Raw genomic sequence first — 12,359 nt, 5'->3', positions numbered from 1 at the left:
AGTCGTTCCTCATAAAGTGTACGTTTAAAGAAGGTGTCCGTTGAAGAGAAAAAAAATATGTTAACTTATTTTTTTTAGAAATAAGTGCATGTTTGTATGTATACAGGGTGAGTCATGAGGAACTGTACATACTCCTACCTCGTATAGAGGCTCCTATGGGGAATAACGAATGACCATTAAAAAGTGTCTGCTCCCATTGTTTAATAATATACAGGGCGAGTTTCGCATTTTGACAGAAATTTGTATTCGTCATAATTGTTGAACGGTCAGATCGATGTGTCTCTTATTTTGGTCAATCGTTACACTATTACCACCTAATCAACTGATTTATTCAAACTAGAAAAAATCAGGTCCGGCTTCAAAAAAATTAGTTCGTTTGGGTCTTAGAAAAAATTTCACCCTGTATACGCTTTTTGAAAACTATAATATGAATTTTACAAATTAGAGAAATAAGCAATTAAAATGGCATATTTATTTTTTTCCCCACACGATTACTTATTTTTTTATAAAAAAATCTTTGACTATGAATTAAAAGTTTGGTAAAGTGAACCATAGATTTAAAAAAAAATAACTTTTATTACAAAAATAAATTTTTTTTTGAACAAATATTTAATTTATGTTACCACCCAATCAACTAATTTATACAAACTAGAAAAAAATCAGGCCCGGATTTAAAAAATTAGTTCATTTTAGTCTTAGAAAAAATTTCACCCTGTATAAGCTTTCTGAAATTTCTAATATGAATTTTAGAAATTAGACAAACAGGCAATTAAAATGGCTTATTTATTTTTCCCCACACGATTACTTAATTTTTTATTAAAAAATCAAATTTGTCAAAATCGGAATTTTAACCCAAAAATGAAAAAAAAAATCACGGTTTAACTCGCTACAACTCTGTTCCGGTTTAATATTTTTTTTTGCTGAAATTTTTACAGCACATGTCTCCTACCATTGTGAAGACTATGAAAATTGTTGTAGACTTTCAGTCTTCTTCTCATAAAAGTTATGAATGTTTAAAAATGAAAGGTGCATATTCGTTAATTGCAAAGTTAAATCGCAAAAATTAAGGGAAAAAATTTAAAATTTATCTATTTGATCACGTCTGTGTTAAACTATAGAGTCCAAAGAGAAATGTTATGGGTTTTAGATCTAGACGTGGTATAGAAAAAAAAATGTTAAAGCTTTTAATTTTAAGAAAAACGTTGTTTAATTTTTTTTTATTTTTATGGTTAAATTCCGATTTTGACAAATTTGATTTTTTAATAAAAAAATAGGTAATTGTGTGGGGAAAAAATAAATACGCCATTTTAATTGCCTATTTGTCTAATTTGTAAAATTCATACAAGAGTTTTCGAAAAGCCTATACAGGGTGAAATTTTTTCTAGGACCAAAACGAATTAATTTTTTAAATCCGGGCCTGATTTTTTTCTAGTTTGAATAAATCAGGTGATTGGGTGATAACATAAATTAAATATTTGTTAAAAAAAAAATTAATTTTTGTAATAAAAGTTTTTTTTTTAAAATCTGGTTTCTAGTAAATATGGTTCACTTTACCAAACTTTTAATTATTCACAGTCAAATTTGATTTTTTTATAAAAAATTAAGTAATCGTGTGGGGAAAAAAATAAATATGCTGTTTTAATTTCCTATTTGTCTAATTTCTAAAACTCATATTAGAGTTTTCAAAAAGCGTATACAGGGTGAAATTTTTTCTAAGACTAAAATGAACTAATTTTTTAAATCCGGGCCTGATTTTTTTTAGTTTGTTTAAATTAGTTGATTGGGTGGTAACATAAATTAAATATTTTTTCAAAAAAATTAATTTTTGTAATAAAAGTTATTTTTTTAAATCTATGGTTCACTTTACCAAACTTTTAAGTCATAGTCAAATTTGATTTTTTTATAAAAAATTAAGTATTCGTGCGAGGAAAAAAATAAATATGTCATTTTAATTGCTTATTTGTCTTATTTATAAAATTCATATTATAGTTTTCAAAAAGCGTATACAGGGTGAAATTTTTTCTAAGACCCAAACGAACTAATTTTTTTGAAGCCGGACCTGATTTCTTTCTAGTTTGAATAAATCAGTTGATAAGGTGGTAATAGTGTAACGATCGACCAAAATAAGAGACACATCGATCTGACCGTTCAAAAATTATGCCGAATACAAATTTCTGTCAAAATGCGAAACTCGCCCAGTATATTATTAAACAATGGGAGCAGACACTTTTTAATGGTCATTTGTTATTCCCCATAGGAGCCTCTATACGAGGTAGGAGTATGTACAGTTCCTCATGACTCACCCTGTATATAAAAAGAGATAAGTACTAGTTTTTAATATTACATAACACAAGTTGTGGATGACCACGCAGCATTGCCTATAAACATTGATTATTGAACTTTTCGATTTTCTCTCTGCATTATTCTATCAAAATATCATATTGGTACAAAATAAAATTGTGATCCTATCTTTAGAAGCCTTACCTCCAATGCAACTTTCTCCTTTCAAGGTATAAGTTTTCTTGGGCAATGCTCTAAACTCTAAAAAATAATCCCGTCTCATCTGCGTTAATAATGTCTCGCGGAGAGTAGGTACGTACCTATATATACTTACTGTCATTAAAATTTTTGGCAGTTTTTCCTTCCAGTTAAAAACTACTAATAAATCTACAGCAGCTGCTTCGGCATATACAGATTTGAAGGAAATATTGTGTCGCTTACAAAATTTCTCGAACCATCCACCAGAAGTTTTCATATCAACGCTTAGTTCCCTTGCAACTTTTAATGCCTTTTCTTGAATAATTTTACCAGAAACAGGAATATTTTTAGATCGCACTTCACAAAACCAATCGAAAACAATTATTTATAGGTCTAATGCAGTACCATTGGTTTTCAAAAATTTTCTTTTTGCTTCCAGGTTTCCGTTCTCAGAAAACTGGTTGATTAAATCACTTTTATTTTTCAAAATTTCACTGGCTTGAGGTTTTCCAATTCCAACTTTTTCAGCCAACTGTCTAACACTTAACTTATGCTTCTCTCCATAATGAACCATATCGACTTTTTCTTTCAAACTTAAAAAAATCTAATAGGCACAAAATTTATTATGAAATTTAATGCGAAAATATATTTTTGAAGAAAACACTCATAAAAATACAAGGACATTTATTAGATATGCTTAATCAGACATTCCGGTTAAAATTCTTAAATCCTTGTTCCAGTCAAAACACAATTAACAATTTCCTGGTGTCGTATTTTTTTCCACCAACAAAAACATTAAATTTTTATTACTTATGTAGTGTTGATAACGTGAACAGTATCTATCAAATATCAGGTCGTGGACATCTGTATTGATTTGAAATAATAAATGTATTACATATATACATATAGTTTTAGACTGTAAAATATTTGGAAAAAAATGTTAATTTTTCTCATTTACTGTCCGCATTTACACATCATTTACTGTCAGCGTCCGTTGTTGAGAGTGTCCGATGAAGGGAGTTTAAGGGTACAGGTTCATATATCGCCGAATAATTTTTGTTTTAAAAATCGTCCGTATAGAGGGGGTGTCCGGCGAAGAGAGGTGTCCGTTAAGAGAGAGTTTACTGTATAATAATCTAGGTAGAATATTCCCGGTATAATAATAATCTGAGTGGGCAGAATTAAATACATGATGAAAAATCTTAATACACGATTGGAAGTTAAAATCATTAAAAAATAACCAACATTAATATTACAAGAGAGTGAGAAAAAATTGACAATAATGTGACAATTTTTCGAAAACTTGTTGCCTGGCAATAGACACGAGAGCCCTGAGGGTTCGAGTGACTATTGTCGAATGGAAACAAAATTGAGAAAAAAATTGGAGCATTATTTTCATATTTATTCTTACTATCGTGTGATATTCAACAGGTTATTTTTTAATACTTACATACATACAAAATTCAAGTCTTCGTATAAAAACCTTCAGTGATATTTATCCCAGTTATTGTGACACACATTTTTCAACTTGTCAAAGTAAAAATCACATTTTAGCAAATATTCAGTCGAAGGTATCAATAAAATATTGGTTAAAATTATAAATACAGTCTTATTCATGAAATAATCTTACCGAAGTTCACTCGAGCTCTTAAAGTTGCCGATTTGTGTTGTCTTCGTGACAATTTGACATTATCATGGTTCATTTTATTGAATGTGACAGTTGTCAAAACTAGGAAACTCGTTGTAGTTAAACAGAAACAATCTACCTAAAAATATTCCCAGTATAATAATCTATGTAGAATATTCACGGTATAATAATAATCTGATTGGGCAGAATTAAACACGCGAAGAAAAATCTTACTGCACAATTGGAGGTTAAAATCACCGGTAAGATTTTCATACAATTTACTTTGCACAGATCTGTAAATTATTTGTTTTGCGTATATCCACCTGCAATAATACTATCTCAAAGTGAAGGAATAATAAAAAAAAGAAGATCTATTAATGACATAATATGCAGATAACACCGTGATTATGGCAAGCTTTGCTGAACAACTCAAATTACTACTAAACAAAACATACAGTTTTTGTGAAAAATATGGATTAAAAAAGAATATAAAAAAGACCAAGTACATGATAATAACTAAGAAAACAAACATACAATCAAATATACATTTGGGAAATGTACCAAAATAGAAATGGTTGATAAATACAAATACCTAGGAAACAGAGAAAAATCCATACTGGATTTCAGAGAAAAATTATCAAACAATGGAAATAAGAACCAGGATAGAAAAAGCAAGAAATGCGTTGGTAAAAATGAAAACAATTCTTTGCACCAAAACCTTAGATTAGAACTGAGAGTAAGAGCTTTGAGATGCTACGTGTTCTCGATACTGCAATATGGACTTGAAAGCTGGACATTGAAGCAAGAACACATAAATAAGCTATTCATTTGAAATGTGGTGTTACATAAGGATGCTTAGAATAGCATGGACACAGAAGAAAACGAACACGGAAGTATTGCGAGAAATGGGCAAAGAATTCGAAATAATAAACACAATAAAAATAAGAAAGTTACAATATCTGGGACACGTAATGAGGGACAGCCATATGAAATGCTAAGACTGATAATACAGGAAAAGATAAGAGGCGGAAGGAATATAGGAAGAAGGAGAGTGTCATGGTTGACGAATTTAAGGGACTGGTTTAAATGCAGTTCTATAGAACTCTTTACAGTAGCAGTAGATAGAGTAAAGATAGTGATGATGATATCCAACCTCCGATTAGGAGACGGTACTTAAAGAAGAAGACCTGCAATAAATACTGAAATCAAAATAAATATTTGAACGGTATACAAATCTCCTGATTGTATATAATATATTAAAAATTTTTTACGATATGATTAAACAGCCCATATATAAAATAAACCAAATCCCACATATCTACTGTAAACCAAACTGTTATGAAAGTATATCCCTAACCTACACCAATCCGTTACGCCCATGCCGGTATCCTCAATCGTGATTTTCTTGAATCGAGCTACTAGCAGTTGACTCATTTTTTAGTGGGATCAGTAATGCGGAGCAAGCCGTGGCAAATGTAACTCGAATGACTCGCGGCTATTTTGAAATGACTGATTCCTTAATTTCAATATTTTCTGTACATCTTTTGCTATAGATAACCTCAAAAGAAAACATCGAGTAGCGTCAAATCTGGAGACTAAGGAGGCCAAAAAATTTCAGAAATATGTATTTCCTTACATTTTTAACCTACTATATAATTATTAATGTATTTAAATGTATCTATCGCTAGTATGTTACAAACATGGACCTAGACCTTAACAAATCGAGAGGTTACTCTATATTACTTGAATTTTTAGCGATTTTTAATTTGTGAAAATTTGTTTATCAATTTTTATCGAAACGGCAGAGCCTTCATATTTTTAATAAATACAAGTGATGTTCGGTATAGGCAGTGACGGTTTAAGGAATCATGGGGCCCTAGGCGACCATAAGAAGTAGGCCCCTTTATATCGACTATTTACTTAAAACAAATTTACAGATATTTATGTTGTTTTGGGAAGTAGTTCTTCTTCTTCTTCGTCTAGCCATTCACGTCCACATCTGAACATAAGACTCTTCAAGTCTTCCTTTCCATTGTTTTTTGTTGTACGCTACTTGTAGGCAATTTTTCCCGGCAGTTCGTTTTAGATCATCTGTCTATCTCATAGGAGATCTGCCTCTGGGTCTTTTGTGTTGGTATGGTCTCCAGGTTAGAATTGTTCTGTGCCATTTGTTTAGATCACTCCTAGCTACATGTCCAGCGTATTCCCATTTCAATTTTAATGATTTTTGTACCAAGTAAGTACCAAGGGAAGTAGTTACTCCAAAAATAAATTACGACAATGTAAAAAAGATCATTTTTCTTTTTTTACATTTCGCAACAACTTCTCATTAATATTCCATAGCTAATATGACAAAGAAAAAAGGGATATTGTGTCGATATGTAATTTTGCACTGGGTATGAGTGCCACCCCTTCGGGGGTGAAAAAACATATATTCAAAATAATGGATAACTGATTAATTCTAAGTAACTTTTGTTCTATCGAGTTTTTCACTAAATCAATACTTTTTGAGTTATTTGCGAGTGAATATGTTCATTTTTCAACAAAAAAAAAAAACACCTTTTCAGACGGTTTTTCTCAAATAACTCAAAAATTAAGTATTTTATCGAAAAAATATTCTTAGAAAAAATATACCGTATACGAAATTTAAAAAAAAAGGTGTATGAAGTATGTAGACCCAGTATAAGCAGAACTGGAGCTAATGAAAAGTAGATTCTTATTCCACAAATTCCAAATCAAATATTTCAACGTAAATTTCAAAGTAAAAAATCATCACAACTTTTTTAAAGTGTTAAAAAAGTTTTACTTATTTTTGTTTTTTTTTTAAACAAGTTTCAAGTATCAAAATTAAGCAAGTAAAGCTTAAAATAATGTTGATTCCTTTTTTTGGCACAAAAATCTTGAAAATTTATGAAAATCTTGAAATAACTTATAAGTAAGTATATTATTTTTTATATATATGATCTGTAAGTTTCACCGGTACACAGTGCTTATATTTCAAAACATTGGGATTTAAAGTAAAACAAATTTTTTAAAATTTAAAAAAAAAGTGTCTTTTTTCAAAATAACTTAAAAATTATTAGTGGTACCAAAAATCTTAAAGAGTAAAAAATATAGGTTTTGATTTTCTGAATATTTCAGATTTTTGCTTTTTTGGAAGATAAAAATTGGTTAAGATATGACTGTTCAAAATTTGCATACCTTGGGTAGAGAATTTTTCATTTATTAAAAATTAATAAATGAAAATAGTTTCTATCCTTGTGGGATCGGTACTCACCGCGGAGAGACCGCAGACGTTCGGACACAAGTAGCGTCTCTTTGCAAAAACAATGACGACTTTGCTAAGTAACAAGACATTTACTCAACACACACACTACCCACTACACTAGGTACCTGATTGGAAAAATCCACTGTACCATGCAAATGGCCATTAGTTGTCGAGGCATTAAGCTAAATAGAAAAAATTGCATACACTCGTGATTAGTGACTTGTTCAAGCCCTTTCTACTATAGCCTTTTTATAAATAAGCACTTTATACCGATAAAACTTACAGAGCATATAAACTACATAAGTTAAGTAGCTTGTGAAGCGGTAAGGATTAATTTCATTTGGTATGCTAATTAGGGGGTTATTTTCACCAGTTTTTTCACCCAAAAAATGGGAACAATTTTATTCTGAGCGTATCTTGCTACTTTTTATGATATAATTTTTTTAAAAAGCAAGAATAATGCTTTTTTAAAACATTTCAACAAGTTATGAGTTTTCCATGAAAAGTGCTTCATTTTTTGATTATTTCAAGTTGAAATATTCGATTTGGAATTTGACGAATAAGAACCTACTTTTCATTAGCTACAACTCTGCTTCTACTGGGTCTACAGGCTGCACACATAACCATTTTTTCAATTTTTTAAAAGCTATATTTTTGCTAAGAATATTTTTTCGATAAAATACTTACTTTTTGAGTTATTTGCGAAAAACCGTCTAAAAACGTGTTATTTCTTGTTGAAAAATGAAGATATTCACTTGCAAATAACTCGAAATGTATTGACTTGATGAAAAAACTCTATTGAACAAAAGTTGCCTAGAATTGGTCAGTTTATCCACTTCCGGACGTATTTTGACGGTATATTTTTTCACCCCCGAGAAATGGTGGACTCGACCGTAGAGCAAAAACACACATTGGCACAATATCACTTTTCTATTTGACATGTTAGGTATGCTTATACCAAATTTCATATCAATCCAAGCTCTTGTTTCAATTCCAAAGGTTCTTTAAAATCCGGAGGTTTTGCAATATTTTACCGTGAGCGAATGGACTATAAGGCCCATCGGTGGGTAGAAATTAAAAAAAAAACATACCATACCAAAATAATTACCAGCTGTTATCAAAATTTGCTTGCAAAATTGATTACCAAATTGAGGGAATGATTAGAACATGGAATATAAAAATGCCTTTGAAGATAACTGCTTAATTTGTCTTGAAGTCGGTTGTATTTTTCTGATATTTGACAAAAGACAAAGCAAAAAACTAAGTTTGATTGGAAATCATAAATTAATCATTTTCTTTTTTTTGTGTCTCAGTTAGCCCTATTTGATTTTTTTAACATTTTAATTTTTTTAAATAACCGCTTAAATAATTAAATATTAATTAATGCATTTGTGTGGGATGCGGGCCCCATCAAGTGCCCGGGCCCTAGGCGGCCGCCTAGTCCGCCTAATGGTTAATCCGGCACTGGATATAGGCAATTTGAAAAAAAAATGCAATTTTTTTCAATTCTCCTTCCTTCGATGCCGTGTACGTATTCAGACGTTGGCCGTCATAATGTTTACGAGTTTTTGAAACCTTTTTCTATCGGCTGCCGTGCTGTGCGAAATACTTCTACTGTGGAACCACACTCTTGTCTAATATTTCGCAACAATGAAAGTTTCTTTTGACCAATCCATCTCTTTGTCTCCACTTTTCCTTGTATTATAAGGCGAAGTAGATGGTATTTAGGTACTCTAATTTTATAGCCAATAAATTCTGTTTTTCTCCTCTTTATGATGTTTAATGAGCAGACGTTCTGAATTCATTAATTGAAGAACATCTTCATTGGAAGTGTGCGAATATTAGAAGTGTGCGAATCCCACGATATCTTTTGGATTCGTCGATAGCACCACAATTAGAATGTTTCTAATCATTTGTTTAGCATTGTGGTTTTTAACGTCCATGTCTCACAACCATACAATAAGATAGACAACATATAACATTTCAGAACCTTTTTGCGAATATTTGCATAGAACTGATTTTACTTGCTGTTACATAGAACTGGTTTCCAGGTCATAAAAGCCTTACGTCATAATTCGATTTTGGTTTATTATCTCATCAGAGCCAGAATTTACATTTTACCAGCTGCCAAGGTATTTAAAATGGTTTGCCCGTTCTATCTCCTATCCATGAAGAAAAAGCAGACCTTGATCTACCTATATCAATCTTTCCAACTGCCATCCACTTTGTCTTTAAGATATTGATTTTAAGGCTCCACCGATAACTTGCTTCACCAAGTAGATTTACTAATTGAATTGAAAAAGACTGTATGATTTGTACACACTTCTAAGTAGGTCAAACCGGCAAACATGTGTATTTTCTTAGAAAAATTGATAGTGTGTAATTTTTTTTTATTAATTAGCTAAGTACTTTCAGCACATTACGTGCTATCATCAGAGCTTCGTCCTATAGGTATAAATCCTTCATAGAACAGTAATTGCCCATCAACACATTAAAATGTATATATGTTACAGTTCAAGTTGATTATCCAGTTGGAGTTGACTCCAACTAGTTGGAGTCAACTCTAACGGCTGGTTTCAGTAAAAGTTGATTATATATATAAAATGAAGATTTATATTCAACATTTACTAGTAAAAGTAGACTCCAACTAGGAAAAGTATACTCTTCCCAATGCCATTTAGTAAAAGTTGATTCTGATTCACACAAACAGCCGATTCTAGAAATTAAATGTTACTGAATATGTTCAAATTAGTCTAGGCTGTATCGTCGCCCCCGTTAGGTAAATTACTCCGATTCGAATTTTTTGCACAAACTTACTCAAAAAGAGGTCCTTATAACAAATCTACTGGGTGCCAGGCAGTACCTTGATCGATAAATTGTTTAAAGACTTTTTTTAGACAAATTTACAAAAATAATTTTTTCTCTTCGAACAATTTTTTTTAGATCATTTGGGTTATTCTGAGCAAAAAACGTATTTTGTGATTTTTCTCTAAAATCGATTGTTGTCGAGTTATACGCGATTTAAAATTTGAAAAATGCGAAAATAGCCATTTTCAAGGCTTAATATCTCGGTTAAAATCCATTATTATGAAAGTCAGAAAGTGACCAAATCAAAGTTTATAGCCCCCTCTACAAGATCCAGCAGAAATTTTTGTCACTAGTTTATTACTAAGCGTTATCTTTAATTATTAACAATGAGCGCTAAGTGCGTATTAGGCGGCCGTCAATGGTGAGTGCTAAAGAGATGCACCATTCCAGCCGTCCAATAGTGAATCTCACTCGCACTCACATTGACGGCCGCCTCAATACACCGTTAGCGCTCATTGTTGATAATTAAAAATAATATCTTAATAATGAAATAATGACAAAAATTTTTTCAGGATCTTATAGAGGTAGCTTTAATCTTTGATTTTTTTAGTTTCTGACTTTCATAATATATAATATCGTATGGCATTTTTGCCTTTCGGACAGTTCCGGCGCCAATTACATCTTTAACCCTGTTTCAAGTAACTAGTGACGATGTACACTGGCCCAGGGGGACCGACGGCTTAACATGCTCTCCGAGGTACGGTGAGACGGGTCGTGTCATTATTGGAAATGAAAATGGTTTGTCTTTAGCAGGGCTCGAACCCACGTGCACTGGCGTATGAGCCAGCGATTATGCCGTTACTCCACGGCCGCTCGCTCGACTTTCACAATAATTATCTTTAACCGAGTTATTAAACCTTGAAAATGGTTATTTTGGCGTTTTTCAAATTTTAAGTCGCTAATAACTCGACAACAGTCAATTTTAAAGAAAAAAAGGCCCAACGGATCTAAAAAAAATTTGTACCAAGTTAAAAAATTACACACACCGGTAAAATTAGCCGAACACCTTAAAAATGGGACATGTTTGATGTCTCGAATTTCCTAAACCTGTTGTCCGATTTGAGTGATTCTTTTAGTAAGTTATAGCCTTATTAGTTAAGAATATCGGTGTAATAATATTGTTGCTAGACAGGTACATGTCGTTTTATACCGGGTGTTACAATCATACTGTGTTTTTTTCTTAAAGTTCTGAACACCCTGTGAAATATTCTAGTATATATAATATTTTAAAATTAAAACTCAATTGTAGACTTAGGCTTTCTTAACATTTTCTTTTTTGATTCATCTGCTTATGTTGGAAAATAAAAAAGTTATGTGCTTTAACAACTAGCCATGTTTTTTATCAATAAATCCTCATAGTAGGGGAGGAAAGTATGCTAAATTTGCAGTTTGTAAAGATGTCTCCTATTTAAGATTTTAAAGTAACCCCCCAGCCCACCTCCGTCAGGGTCGTGTTTTACGATCTGATGTTCATTTCGCGAAATATCGCAGGGTTCGTATTTAAAAATTTTAATTTACCCCCTCCCCTCTCCGTGGGGTGTCACGAACCTCCTCGGAGGTGGGGTGGTGGATTTAATGTAAAATCTCAAATAGAAGCCCCCAATTTTTATTGCAGATTTGGATTCTTTACGTAAAAATAAGCAACTTTTATTCGACACATTTTTTCTAATTATGGATAGATAGCGCTATAATCGGAGAAAAATGATTGTTTCAAATGGAAAATTAAATTAAAAAATGAAAAGTCCCCCACTTTATGGAAAATTTAACTTAACCTTTTTCTGATTTTAGCACATACTCTTCACAATCCAATAGGTTCCCATAAAGCTCGAGTAACTGCAAATTTAGTATACTTTCCTCCCCTACTATGAGGATTTATTGATGAAAAACATGGATAGTTGTTAACGCACATAACTTTTTTATTATCTCACATAAGTAAATGAATCAAAAAGAAAAATGTTAAGAAAGCCTAAATCTACAATCGACTGTTAATTTTAATATTTTACATGTGCTAGAATATTCCGCAGGGTGTTCCAAACTTTAAGAAAAAAATACAGCATGATTTGTACACCCGGTATAAAATGATATTTACCTATCTAGCAACAATATTATTACAACGAG

This window comes from Diabrotica virgifera, chromosome 3, assembly GCF_917563875.1.
Source record: "Diabrotica virgifera virgifera chromosome 3, PGI_DIABVI_V3a".
Taxonomy (NCBI): Eukaryota; Metazoa; Arthropoda; class Insecta; order Coleoptera; family Chrysomelidae; genus Diabrotica; species Diabrotica virgifera.
The sequence above is the reverse complement of the archived record's forward strand: the minus strand, read 5'-3'. Positions refer to the sequence as shown.